Source organism: Lepidochelys kempii, chromosome 3 (assembly GCF_965140285.1).
Source record: "Lepidochelys kempii isolate rLepKem1 chromosome 3, rLepKem1.hap1, whole genome shotgun sequence".
Classification (NCBI taxonomy): domain Eukaryota; kingdom Metazoa; phylum Chordata; order Testudines; family Cheloniidae; genus Lepidochelys; species Lepidochelys kempii.
In genome coordinates, this window is record NC_136382.1 from 204,966,835 (window position 1) to 204,981,644 (window position 14,810).

The window sequence follows — 14,810 nt, forward strand, 5'->3', positions numbered from 1 at the left end:
AATGTCCCACCTGTTGATCACTTTAGATAAGCTATTACCAGCAGGACAGTGGGGTGGGAGGAGGTATTGTTTCATGATTTCTGTGTGTATATAAAGTCTGCTGCAGTTTCCACGGTAAACATCTGATGAAGTGAGCTGTAGCTCACGAAAGCTCATGCTCAAATAAATTGGTTAGTCTCTAAGGTGCCACAAGTACTCCTTTTCTTTTTGCGAATACAGACTAACACGGCTGTTCCTCTGAAACTATCTTCAATGGAGCCAGGATTTCACCCTAACGTTCATCGGTCTTCTGCTGTTCATTGCGTAGCCGTTCTGTGCAATGGAAGCTGTACAGCTTCTCCTCCTCGTAGTGTAAGTCCGCATGCTACAGTAGTAAAATCAAATGGCTCCGCAAAAGGTAGGCGTGTATGTAGTCAAGCACCTTTTGATTGTCTTCATGTGTTTTTGAGAGTTTTGGTTCAAGGACTTTTGGAGTAGACTGTGTTCATGGCTTTCCTGAATTATGCTTACACTAAAGAGAGGGGGCATATAGTTCTGGCTTAGCTCAGAATGATCCACTCAGTTTGCGTGACACATGTTGAGTTACCAGAGACACCCCTAAGGCTTCGCCCACTTGATAAAATTGCCCTGGTTTTGCTACACTTGGGAATGGATTTATTTAAGTGGTGCATCCTTGTTGTGCAGACACTCTTTGCTTTGAGGGCCTTATTTGGAATTGGACTCTCTGCGAGGAGTCAACATACGCTATGTAGGTTCCTGTATAACCCTCATGACTATAGTGTCTGAGCGTCTCATAGTCATCCATGGACCATCACAAAACCCCCATGCGGTTGGGAAACATTATTCCCAGATGAGGAACTAAGGCAAAGGGTAGACTACAGCCCAGATCCTTAAAGGTATTGAGGTGCCGAACTCTCATTGACTTCAATGGGAGTTAGGGATACCTCGAGGATCTAGCCCTCAGTAATCTGCCTGTAGTCACACAGGCAGTTTGTGGAACTTCACTCCTGTTCCAGTCTAGTTTCTGCCACCCTTTAGAAACCTCATGGAAGTAACTTTTAAACTGAGATAAGGGGGTCTGTACAAGGGGCTTGCTCTAATTTTAACTAGCTCAGCTACTAAACTGATTAGGCTTGTTTATGTGGTACTGATTAATTAATTACTTTTTCCTCCTCTGTGACTTGAAGGATTTGCAAGCCCTGTGTGAACAATCTGTGCTAGAATGTTATCTGCTGCCCCCTGCTGTTCTGTTACAAGCCGTTAAAACATGTAGCTCGAAGTCACTGAGCCTCACACCACAGGGCCTTGTACCGTATCGTCGATTATGCCTGGCTGAAGTACATGCCAAAAGCTACTAATAGCCCGAATCACAATCCAGCCCTTGCGATGAAGTGCAGCATGCTCCATGGTGGCTCATATTGCCAAAGATATTTATTTGTTGTAGCCGTTTTGGTCCCAGGATATAGAGAGACAAGGTGGGTGAGGTAATATCTTACATTGTCTCTCTCACCAACAGAAGTTGATCCAAACTTTTGAGCTACACAGAGCTCTTGTTTGGGTCTAGGGAAGGAAATCGGAGCATCTGAGCTAAATACCAGTAGGGGCAGATTCACTACCCCATATGCTGAACAATTCTGTCCCAGCTTGTATTTAGCTTAGACGCTCGGATGTCCTTTCCCAGATGTGAAGAAGGAATCTGAGTCACTTGAAAGCTTGAACTTTCCACCAGTCAGTCAGTCCAATAAGAGATTACATCACCTATCTTGTGTCTCTCCGCTAGTTACTCAGCCAGACATTAGTGGGAACACAGTAAGCGCTTCAGATAAATAAATGTAACTGTTTTAGGTATAATGCTAACATGCTGGTCAAAAATTCCCCGACACAATTCTTTTAGTGGAAAATTGGGTGTTTCAACAATATGGAAACTTTCACTAAATTCTGTTTTCATAGAAAAACTTTCATTTTTCGACAAAATCCCTTTAATTAATTAAACTCAGGGTAAATGAGAGGAGAACGAAGCACATAACTTTCTAAAAAGTCAGATTATTTTAGCCTGTCAAAGCTGTAGCGAGAAAACAAGTACAACAAAGGTCAGGTTTTCTGCTGGCAATGCAATAAACATCAGATATAACCCTCAATGTTGCTGTAAAATATTTTCTACCTTGGAGCTGCAGGCTTCTTGGGTTTATGAAATGTTTTCTCGGGGGCAGTTTATTTTGTAGGTTTTTATTCTGTGTTTTTTCCACTTTTGTTGGCACATAAATGATTGCTATCCTTCCGAGGCTGCTCCTCAAGTGAGCCCTGCAAAGCAGGTGTAGGGTAATCCCGACGAGAGGCACCACTTGAGTTTATACTTTAATTTCAATGTTAGAAATGATCTAGAGCTCTGAATATCTTTTAAAAACAGATTTAAATCTTAGTTTGCATTAAAATCAGTTAACAAGAAGCAAAAACCATTTAAAAACATAATTCCAGCCACTTTCTATTCCAATACCAACTCCTGCCCTACACAAAGAGTCCTCAATAAATATGGGGAAAGGAAAATAGATCAATAAATATCCTCAAGCAATGTGACTTCATTCAGGCCATTAGTCTGATATATTATTATTGCCAGGAATAAAATCGAAGCATGCACTCAAAGATCCTGATCCTATGATATGCTCCACATATGCCAAAATCACTGACTACAGATTGTCCAACACAGATCGATGTCTGTACATTTCATTAATAAACCAGATAGAGTTTTAATGCTATGGGGTGAAATGCAGGCCCCACAGAAGTCAGTTGTAGAACTGCTATTCATTTCAAAGGGACCAGGATTTCACCTTATATTTTAAGAGTGGCCTTTAAAAAACAAAAAATCCCCCTTGTTTGGCTGATCTCTAATGTGATATCTTTTCTTCCATCAGGGTTTTTATTTTTCAACAGCAGTTTAAGGGCATGGTTAAGAACATCTGTCATAACTATAGAGCACATGGTTAATTACAGGTGAATCTTAACCTGCTAACTGTCTAGATTCGCACCTGAATGTGTGCGTACGCGTGGTGGTGATGATTATTATAAGGTCATATTGATGCCCTGAGGCCAACCAACATCAGTGCTCCATTGTGCTAGGCACTGTACATACACATAGCGAGAGACAGTCCCTGCACCCACAAAGTTACAATCTAAACCAGCAAGAGACAAAAAGAAGAGGTAACGGGGAGAGAGGATTATTATCCTAATGTTACAGATGGGGGAATGACGACAGGCCCATTAAGTTACTTGACCATGGTCATACACGTATTCTGTGGCAGAGCCAGGAATTGACCTGAGACCATAGAGGGGATAGAGGCAGGGCTATAGTCTGCTGCTGGTCAGGTCCCTTAGTAAATTATTGTTTCCTCCACTCCCTGTCAGAACAAGGTGGAGCAGAGAAGGAATCCTGATTCCCAGTGGCAAAATTGCTTCCTGCATTCCCGCATGGCCAGCCCTTGGCCATGGCAGACTGTAAAGGCACAAGAGGATTTGTGTGTGATCTAACTACTATGGCGGGGTTGGAAATAGATTTCCCATCCCAGAAGACAGGTTTCAGAGTGGTTAGTCTGTATCAGCAAAAACAACGAGGAGCCCTGAGTACATTTTCCTGCCCTAAAATGGGATGAAAAGTTGACATCGCAAACGTTTTCACAGACGAATCCAAAACCTAATCATCATTCAGATCCAGTCAATTGAAATGTTTTGTTTTAATTTGACTTTTTAAAATAAAAATGGCAACCTCTTCCAGTATAAATTAACTAACATTTTAAAAATAAAAAGTCATTTTGAATAGACACAAAATATTCATGCGGAAAACATCAAAACAGGAAGCTTGGTTGACTTTGACATTTTTTTCCCAACATTTTTCTAATCAGGAGATTGGCAGGAAAGGATTTTTTTTTTTCTTTTTAAACAAGTTTCATTTCAATGAATCAACATTTTCCAATGAAAAAACATCTTATCAGAAAATTCCAGACCAGCTCTGTTAACTCCCCACTAGTGAGCGGCCCGCCTTGTAGAACCAGGGTTAGACACCCTTATTTACAAGGAGTGGTACCTTATGCCACAAAATAGCCGCTTGATTTCTGTGGCATTATTTTAACGTACTGTTCATTGCAAGCACAGGTACCAAATCCTGGCCTTTGTTAAGAGGTATTACACCTTCTGGTCAATTTGATAGAGATTTGACTCTGGTTTTGAGAAGCACTTCTAATTTTCGTCAGAAAGTGTTCAGATTGTTCGTGGTAGTCAGAGGGTTATTTTGCCAGATCATCTGAAAATGTAGCATTTTTTATTCTTTATTGTGTCATGTTCTTTATTATGTCATTCACATCTGTTCCCGAGTCTCTGGCCACCTCTAGCGTTTATGGGTTCACTGAAAACAGCCGTTACAGAACAGGGATCCATTTTGATAGTGAAACCTCCACCGAGAGTTGGGGGAAAAAAACACTTCATATATTGCTTAATGGAAAATATGAAAGTCATCTGCAATATTGTTTTCCCTAAATTATACACCAAGCCAAAGGACAAAAGGTCACTGGAAAACAAGTTCATAATTAACAATGGAAACAAATTGGCCAACAGCTCCAACCTATTCATCAAAAATCCAGGGCTTTCGTAGGCTTCTCTTTGCCCTCCAATATATATCTGACTGTTTAATTAGGCAGTGGAACTCTCTGGCAGTTGAAAATCAGTACATATCTTCTTCACCTATTAGAGATCCTATCTAAACAGGTTTTGTCTGGAGATTTTTGGTATTTTCTGCTTGCAGCCATTTTGGAAATATTGCAAGAGAGCTGTTTTCCATGGTATTTCAGCATTTCCAGTCCCAGCTGGAACTAAGTTCACGCCCACTCAATTTTGCTTAAAACAAGCTACTTTAGGGTTTGGGAACTGGTTGCAGACCACAGGTCTTTTCTGTAAAATAATGGACTGCTTTTTATTTGGGCTTTTTTTCCTTTTGAGGATGCTGGTGGCATGACCTGCCCCCTCGTTCAGCATGATGACATTTATTAAGCCCTCTCTTGCCCCATGCAGCCCACACTGCTATCTAACTCCACCTGAAAGTGCTATGTTCTCTCTAAACCCCTTCTCTGCTCCTCCCTCTGACACACACCTGATACCTACAGCCCAATGGGCGCATGACTTTTTCAAAAAGTGAGCTGTGGGTTACCTGATTTGGGAAGGGTGGGGGACACACACTGATTAGTGATTGGTTCTGCCTGGGTGTTAAGTCTCTCAGCAAATTTTTTTCTCTTTTTTTCCCCCCTGCACGAGGACTCAGGGTGGAAAAAGCCAAAGACACAGTCAGAAAAAGCCCTGGGAATGTGGCCCTGAGAATAGCTAAGGGAGCTTTTGTGCACAGTGCTGCCTAGAAAGGGGCTTCAAATTCTGGGCAAAGACGTTGTCTCTTGTTTTTGATTCCTGCTGTGTTTAGGAAAACAGGACTTTGTACATTTTTTTAATAAACAAACAGGATTGCATCATAGAAACACCTGAATTCATCACCAATTTTTTCCTCCTAACTGGAACATCCTGCCAGACCCTGAATTTTTAGCTAACTGCTCAAGTCAAAGGGGGCAACAATATAACAAAATGATGCTCCCTGCCCCCAAGAGCTTAGTCTCCTCCTTCCTAGTTCAGATAACAGCTGAACTGACCGAGTTCCTCCCTCCAACTGACCACAGCTCCTCCATCCCCTTCATTATTTTTAACCCCATTCTCTTTCCCTCGTCTGTTTTGGACAACTAGAGACCAGATGCTAGAGCAGATTTCCCACAGTGTCTGGATTTGCTTCATATGCATCCTGCACATTACAATAGCTGACCTGAGGAATCTTGTGATTTGTATAGGGCCCTGAACCAACGTCAAGAGAAGTCCTTCCATTGACACAGGGCTTTGAGCAAGCTTAGCAGCAGCACCTTTGCCAGGTAAGCTGACCTCCTTGTGCCAAAGGATGTTATCTTTCACCCAGTTACTCCCGAGCTGAGCTCGATAACTTATGTTTGGACAGAAAGTCACCTGGTTGTGACTTGAAGACATTGAGATGGAGAAGCCACCACTTCCCCAGTCATTTGCTCCAGCGGTCAGTCGCTTTCTCTGTTAAACATTTTGTGCCTTATTTGTCTGGCTCCAGCTTCCAGCCATTGGATCTTGGTTTGCCTGTCTCTGCTGGGTGAAACAGCCCATTCGTGTCTGATATTTTCTCTCTTTGATGGTACTTACCCACCATATTCTAATTGCTTCTCTGTCATCTTTTTGGTGAGCCACTCAGATTGTGGTTCTACGTTGTAGGATCTCTGAGGCAGAGACTGTCTTTTTGTGATATGTCTGGGTAGCCATGGTAACACCTCTCCCTTTCCACCTTTATCCCAGATGCTGAGGAGGGTTTGTATCTGCTTTTCGTATTGTTCTGGGGACAGGTGCTGTGTATAGCTCACATACGACTAGGTGCCACTGTTCTGAGCTGTGACTTTTGAGGTGGCTGCTGGGGTCTCATTATTTCTATCTCAATAGAGTTTGAAGGATGGCAGGCTGGATTGAACTATTTAATATTTTTTGAGAATGCATTTGGGGACATTTTATTATTTATTTGTATTGCCCTGGTGCCCTTAAATCTGCCAAGGCTTTTGTTTTCATCAGGTTCTCTGCTATTTGGACTGACTTTTCCGCTCAGTGTATGCTGGGAGGTTCCCTCAGCTTTCTCTGTGGCCATTTCTGTCTCTTGTAAGGTTGGGTCATTTTTGTGGAGCTTGTCCAATTTTTGTCCTATCAAGGGCTAGTGCTGGTGGACTACTTAGGCCAAACCGTGCTGTCTGCAACCATTTGCTTTCACTATTTAAGAGAACTCTGGAAGCCATGTCTTCTGTAAGACAAGGCCCCATAAAAGAGAGTATTTCCCATCTAACTGGCAGGATGTTAGTGGGTAAGGCCTTGGACTAGAACTCAGGGCATGTAGGTTCAGTTCCTGTGCAATAGTCTCCCTTAAGGGAGGGTGGTGAAACATTGGAATGCCGTCGGCTGCTGTCTCCGCTCACCCGGGTGCTGACTCCTGGCTGGCGTTGGGTCAGACTCTGCGCCGGCCACGGGTCCTGGCAGGCTCTTCCTCCTGCTCCCATCTACGCTATGGCTTGGGCCAAACAGGCCACAGCCTTCACCCGAGCTGCCAGTATGTGTCTGGCTGCTCTGAAGGGTCAGTGGAGGGCGGCTAGTTATTAAGGGCAGCTCCAGGCAGAGTTAGGGGGCAGTGTGTTTGGGTCTTCACACTGACTGGAGCTGGCAGCTGACTGATGCCCCATTGTGCTTTGGAGAGGACGAGGGAGCATGGCTTCCCCCGGGGTCTGTGTTCAGACTCTGCCTCCAGGGAGCAAAGGTTTGGAAAGATTAGCCCCAGATCTTTTCAACTGGCTCAGCTGGTAGCTTAGCCCTTCGGCACGCTGCCCACCCCGCCTGGGGAGATCTCTGCCATTTTATTCTGTGCCCCTGCCTGGTAAGAAGATATGGCGGGTCAGTCCTGGAGCCGCACGGACAAGCCAGCTCTGAGGGAGAGCCAGGAAGGCTGCTGCGTGAATCCAGCGCTGTTTATCGTGTGATATGTCAATGCTAGTCAAAAAACCCAGCGCGGCTCTGGAGCTGGCCACTGCAACCTACAGGATAGTCTTGTTCTTGTCCCCTACGCTGCTCTGCACCATGAATTCCAGGGCACAGAGTGGCGGTAAGTGGTTTCCTTGGAATCAGAAAGAGCCAGGGAGCTCCTGAAATCCTGCTGCCGCGTGTTGAGTTTGTGGGTCTCATGCAATCGAGCGTCCTTTACAAAAACTCATGGGACCAGGGTCACACACAGACTTTGTGACACCCATCTTTGGCCTTTGCCTGGCTCCCGCTTCCACCGCAGTCCTGCACCAGCAGCCTCTTTCTCACCTCTGCCTCCCTGCTAGTGTTAAAACGCTTACCTTTGTTCCCGGCTGCTTGGCAAATTATTGCCCGCTCAGATGAATTTCAGTTGCAGACATTGCTCCTGCCCCTACAGGATTTTCCAGCAGCAGGAGATTGAGGGGAGGAAGAGGATTTTGACTCTGTGGCCTTCTGCCTTATTTTTCCTCAACTGGGCAGACGTAATGGCATGTGCAGCCCCCACAAGACAGCAGACACTAAAAAGTTAATGACGATACCCAGCACTCTCCCAGCTGGGTTGAAGTTACCATTAGGAACAGCTGGGATAAAATGCTGCAACCCAGACAAAGCAGGGGGTTGCTGGAGAGTCTGAATGCTGCTGTGAAGGTGCTCCACAGGATCAGAGGGAGCCAAGCCACGCAGAGGGACAAATTTCCTGGCAGAAGGATTCAGGGAAGGTTGCCAGAGGTAGGGAGCAGCCTGGGAAGGCAGCAAAAGACCTAAATAAGCAGCCTTTGACTGCCCAGCGCAGGCTGCCTTAAAGGGAAGGGAGTGGAGCTTGCTGACACCCCAGACTCAGGGTGGTGGTACTAATATAAGACTGTTGGCCTTTATTTTTTTCCCCTGTTGTAATTTCCTTTGTTTCTCCCTGATGAAGAAGGGAAAGGGAGATACTAGACTGGGGGACTTTAGGCAGAGGTCTTACTACCCTAACAGAGGAGGGACTCAAATGACCAGCCAGAGGGCTGGAGCTGTAGAGAGAGGCCAGGTGCTAAATTTCTAAACTGACACAAAGGGAAACTGAGGCAAGACTACTGTTACCAAACACCTGGCTGTGGGGGTGCATTTGGGAAAACCCTGCTGTAGTCCATTTTCTCTATGGTGTGTTTAAACACACAAGTGTATTTCTTCTCCTTTTAACTGTAGAGATATCAGATTTCTTCCACTGTACCCAGGGTAGCAAACCAAAATGTTGTACAGTGTGATAAACCACGACACTCCCTGTTCACCAGCCTCTGTCACTGAAAGTCAGAGAATGGGGATAGAAACTGTAGCAGCAAATTGATCGCTAGGATTTCATTATGAAAATGCTATGTTTAGAACCCAGGAGCTCAAGCTACACCGGGGCCTTTAACACTAGGTGTCTGTTTTAGCAGTCATCATCATCATCACGTTCTCATTACACCTCTGGTGTTTAGGGCAGTGACGAAGCTCCTCCATTCCTGTCTGTTTTCTGGCAAGTCTTTCAGTGGTTCCCCAACTGTGCCCCAGGTTCTTCAGCTCGGCTTCCACAGCTCTTCGCCATGTTCTTTGCAGGTGGCCTCATTTTTGCTTGCTTTCAGGTGTCCATCTTAATGTTACTCTGGTGATGGAATCTGTTTCCATCCGAAGCACATGGGCAATCCATCTCTAACACCTCCTGGCAGTGATGGTGCTCAGATCTTCTTGGCTGCACTGTGTGAATAGGTCTTGGTTTGAGATTGTTCTAGGCCAAAAGATATGGAGGATTTTTCTGAGGCAGGTTGTATGGAATGAAGACCGTTTGGACATGTCGGACTTTCTCATTCACCAGCATTCTGCACTATAAAGTAGCATTGAAAGTACGCAGCTCTGATAAATCTTGAGTTTGGTTTTGGTGCTGTATTTTGAGGATTTCCAGACTGTATTTAAGCTCCTGAAGGTTTCCTGGCTTTATTGATTTTTGTTCCAGATGTCCTGGCTTGTTCCACCGTCCTGGCTGATGGTGCTGCTCAAGTATGTGACTGTTTCTACATTGATGAGAACAAAACCCTCTATCCGTACTGGTGATGGTGAGGCAGTATTAAAGGTCATGAGATCTTTCTTACTGTGGTTGATTTTTCAGTCCAATTTGCTGTCTGAATGCGTTGAGTCAAGTTGTTTTTTCTTGTATATGGTGTTGGGTATGTGGCAGGAGAGCAAGATCATCTGCAAAGTCCAGGACTTCAAGGGATGAGAAGGGTGTTCATTTAATGCCTCTTGGCATGTCTCTGTTGTACGCCGCATTACCCAGTCGGTGGCAATGTTGAAGAGGATTGCAGACATGACACACCCTTGACGTGCTCCTGTTTTGACTTCAAAACTGCGCTCACTGTGATCAACACTGCATGTAAAGTTGAAATAAAAGCTTTTGATGATCATTCAGAGAGGGATTCCATGTGCCCGCAGAATGCGCCATAGGCAGGTCCTGTGAATGCTATCAAAAGCCTTCTCAGAGTCTATGGTGTTTATGTAGGGTTGCCATTCTAAGCACTGCACTATTACTTTGCGTAGAGAGACGATCTAGTCTGTGCATCCACGCGCTTTCCAAAAACCAGCTTGCTCTTTTCTGAGAACTCTATCAACTGCCTCTGATATATGCTGGACTATGATCTTACACCATACCTTGCTTGGCACAGATAAAAGTGTGATGCCATGTCAGTTATTGCCATCACTGAGGGTTCCTTTCTTTGGTATCTTCACTATAACCCCATTGGCCCACTCCTCCAACACTTTGTCCCTTTCCCAGACTGATGTACATAGAGGGGCCAGGATAGATGCTGCTAACTCAGGATTTACCTTGAACAGTTCTGCGTTCAAGTTACCCTTGCCAGGAGCTTTCCCATTTCTTAAGGATTTGATGGCTTGAATGATCTCTTCCTTAGTTGGGGTGTCTATGTTGATATCAAGATCTTCTTCTGCCTCCTGGATGTTTGCTTCCTCATTAGCTGAGTCCCTGTTCAGCAATTCTTTGAAATGCTCTGTCCAGCGCATTTCTTGTTCTTTTTCAGTTGTTAGTAGGTGGCCTTGTTTGTCCCTGATGAGTGTTTGTTCATGTCTGCCGTTTACCACTGATAACGTTTACCGCGTCATTTTGTAGACTATTTCTTGTTCACCACGAGCAGCTGCATCCTCTGTTGCCAGATTATCGATGTAATGTTGTTTGTCCACTCTCACAAGGCGTTTGACCTCCCGGTGTGCCTTGCTATACAGCTCGTGGTATTTGTCCTTTAGCTCCTGGGATTTTGTGCCCAAACCTTTTTCCTTTAGGGCTCGTCTGGTTTCTATGGTGTTCCATGTACTGAGTGTAATCACTCCTTCCTTCTCTTCTGCCAGTGCCCTAGGCAGGCTTCACTGATCTGTTTATACATTGCTGTTACTTTGTCCCACATCTTGTTGATCTCATCTGCATTCCCCTCCTCTTCATCAAGGTCAGCAAATGCCTGCAACCTGTTCTTTAACTGCAGAACAAAGGTTTTCTGTATTTCAGGGGACTTTAGCTTGTCAGTGTCATAGCGTCTATGTCCCTTGTTTGGTGGACCCACACTTCTCAGTTTTAGCTCGATTGGAGGCTGTCACAAGGCGGTGGTGGCTGCCAACATCTGCGCCCCTTCTCACTTTCACATCTGTCAGTGAGCGTCGCCATTTGCCATTGATCATCATGTGGTCAATCTGGTTCTGATCTCTGCCATTTGGAGAACACCATGTCAGCTTGTGAATTTCACGATGTTGAAATAGGGTTCCGACGGCGACTGGATCACTCATATTGCAGAAATCAAGAAGCCGCTCTCCGTTTTCATGGTGCCACACCCATGTCTCCCCATTGCTCCGGTGTTGTTTGTGTTGTCCTTACCGACCTTGGCATTCAGGTCTCCCATGACAATAGTTAGGTCGTGGTGTGGTACTCTCTCTAATTCCACCTGTGGTGAAAGGTAGAATTTGTCCTTTGCTTCTTCATCACTGTCATTTGTCGGAGCATAGCACTGAATTAGGGTGATATTATTGTGTTTCCTTTTCAGCCTGGCTCTCATAAGTCTGCTGCTGATGGACTTCCACTCAAGCAGGGACCACTCCACTCCCTTCTGCTAAAGGATGGCAACACCCTCATGGTGTTGTCCATCACCCCGTACAGAATACAGCAAAATTTCTCCCAAAGTTGCTGTTAATCCTGATCCCATCTATGGGCTCTCACTGACGCCCAGGACATGTAAGCGGTAGTGTCTCATTTCTGCTGTGACCTGAGCTAGCTTCCCTGTTTCGTACATTGTCTGTACGTTCCAAACACCAAGTCTGGTTTTTGTCTTGGTGTTGAGCACTTCAGTCTTGAGCACTTCATGCCAGTGGCTTCCTTTCGGCTTTAGCTATGCTAACCCCATCTTATTCCAACAAATCCTGTATCCTGTTCAGAAATGCAGCCTAATAAATGTATATTATAGTAACTTCATGGTGAAAGCAGATCTGTGTACACACAGATTTTACACACACACACACACACATGGATTCACTCTGTCTCAACCACATGTTCACGCACACCCCGGCTGATCTCCATGAAGACGAGAACAATGCATCTGCAGGAAATAAAGAGAAACGGAAAGATCTCGACTTACACTGGCTGTATATCCACTTTTCCTATTTGTTAGATACCTCAAGTCTTACTTCATGCACTAGAGTCTGCCCTATCTAGGTCCTAGATACCATGATGCTGGAGTAGCTTTGAAAGCTGCAGTTGGGGGAAGGGGAGAAGCGGAATAGTACATTAAATAATGTGATCCAAGGTGGTACATAGATATAGCATACACATGTGAATTATAATATATTTAGGCCCCTAGTCATAATTTAAGACCAGAATGGACCATTGAATTATCTAGTCTGACCTCCTGTATAACCCAGCCCATTAAATCTCACCCAGTTAACCCCTGTACTGAGCCCAATGACAGGGGTTTGACTAAAGAATACCTTCAGAAAGGCATCCAGTCTTGATGTGAAGACATCGGGAGATAGAGAATAATCCACCATTTCCCTTGGTAGTTTGATCCAATGCTTAACCACCCTCTCTGTTTAAAATGTGTGCCTTGTTTCTAATTTGAACTTGTCTGGCCTCAGCTTTAAGCCACTGGTTCGCATTCTGCCTTTTCCTGCTAAATTAGAGCCCTTTAGTCCTTTGTATTTGTTGTCTATCCACTGTAATCAAGTCACCTTTCACTCTTGTTTTTGACAAGCTAAACAGATGGCCCTCTTGAAGTCTCTCACCATAAGGCAGGGGACTGGACAAGGTGACCGGACAAGGTGACCTCTTGAGGTCCCTTCCAGTTCTGATTCTATATCCTCCAGCCCTCAACTCTGTTTTGTAGCTCCTTTCTGCACCCTCTCCAATTTTCAACATCTCTTTAAAATATGGACACCAAAACTGTACCAACTAGTCCAGTGGGGGCTCCCAAATACCATATACAGCAGTACCATTGCCTCTGTTTCTACTCACTCATGCAATCCTTGGCTAATCAGGCACTAGTCCTTTTGGCCACAGAATCACACTGGGAGGGCATGTTGAATTGCATGTCTATTGCGACCCTTAAATCCTTTCCAGCCCCTTCTTTCCAGAATGCAGTTCCCCCATTCTGTTGCCATGGCCTGCCTTCCTCATTCCTGGATGCATAATGGCCTGTATTAAAACACACTTTGTTTGAATGGACCCAGGTTACCAAGCAATCTAGATCTGCCCTGTCCACTCCACCAGTCTTTGTGTCATCTGCAAATTTTATCAACGGATATTTTATATTTACTTCCATAGTTACCTTTATCCACCGAACTTGTAATCACATCAAAAAATGAGAATTTCTTTGATAAGACCTATTTTCTGTAAAGCCCTGGTGACTGGCATTTAATTCTATCCTTATTATCAATTTAATCCCATGTCAGCTTTTCTGTTTTGCCTGGGATTGATGTCAGGCTGACTGGCCTACAATTACCTGATTCCTCTCGCTTTCCCCTTTTTGAATATTTGCAGACCAGCAGCTCTCTTCCAGTTCTCTGGAATTTCCCAGGTATTCCAAGATTCATAAAAATTAACATGAAGAGGCTTGAGATTTCCTGCGCCAACTCTTTTTGGACTCTTGGGTGAAAGTTTTGCAGGGCTGCTGAATTAAAAATGTTCATCCCCAGTCGATGTGGTTTAACATCCTTGTTTACTAATGGACTGGAAAGTACTTCATCATCCTCATGTGAGACGAGTACATCCTTCCTGACAGATAAATACTTCTGTATTGAACACGTCTGCATCATTAACAATGTTACCATCCTCTTCTAGTATTGGGTCTATATCTACTATGCTGCAAACACTTCTGCACCTGCGTGCATATCTGCAAGATCAAAGCCATTATTTGTGGTATTTTGTCTGCTGGGGAAATGCCTTCAGGCTCTGAAAGCAATTGCTCCTCCCCTGTGCTGTACTTCTAACAACACTGACTGAAATGAAATCTCTGGGGGGGAGGGCTGCGGGGGGAAATGGCATCATGTTTAACCATTACAAACACTGGGAGCTCAGAGTACTGTCCTGGGGATACCTGATCCATGTGTCTAGGTGTTTATAATGCACTGAAGATTATGATATATTCAGGGGCAGAGAGGGGAATGCAAAATGATGGGGGCACTTCTTTTAAAAATATCCACCCATAAGAAAGACTCCACCCCATGATTCACTCCTCCCATTACATTGTGCATGTTCTCTGGGCAATTAAAACTGGGCTCAACCCTCAGTGGGGCTCCTTGGTTTTAGCGCCTTCTGGATTGATGGGGCAGTAAACATCTCTTAGCACTATTGTTCCAGGCTCTCAGCAGACTCAGGCAGAGAGACGCTGCCTTGGTTAACCCCTGAAAATGTGATACCTTCACAACTCGGACCGCTAGAGTTACTTTTCAGGCTACTGTCTCACTGCCCAGAAGTTTAGCTTTAAATTAAGAGGGATCTGTTCCTTGTACCACCGTAATCCAAGCCTGGATTATATGGGTGCTATGAGTAGGCTCTCACACGACTTCCAACACAACCACACCACACAACTGGTGCAGCAAAACCCAGGCCAAATAGCTTGAATGCTGTTGGTCAGGACTGAGCTACACAGACAAGT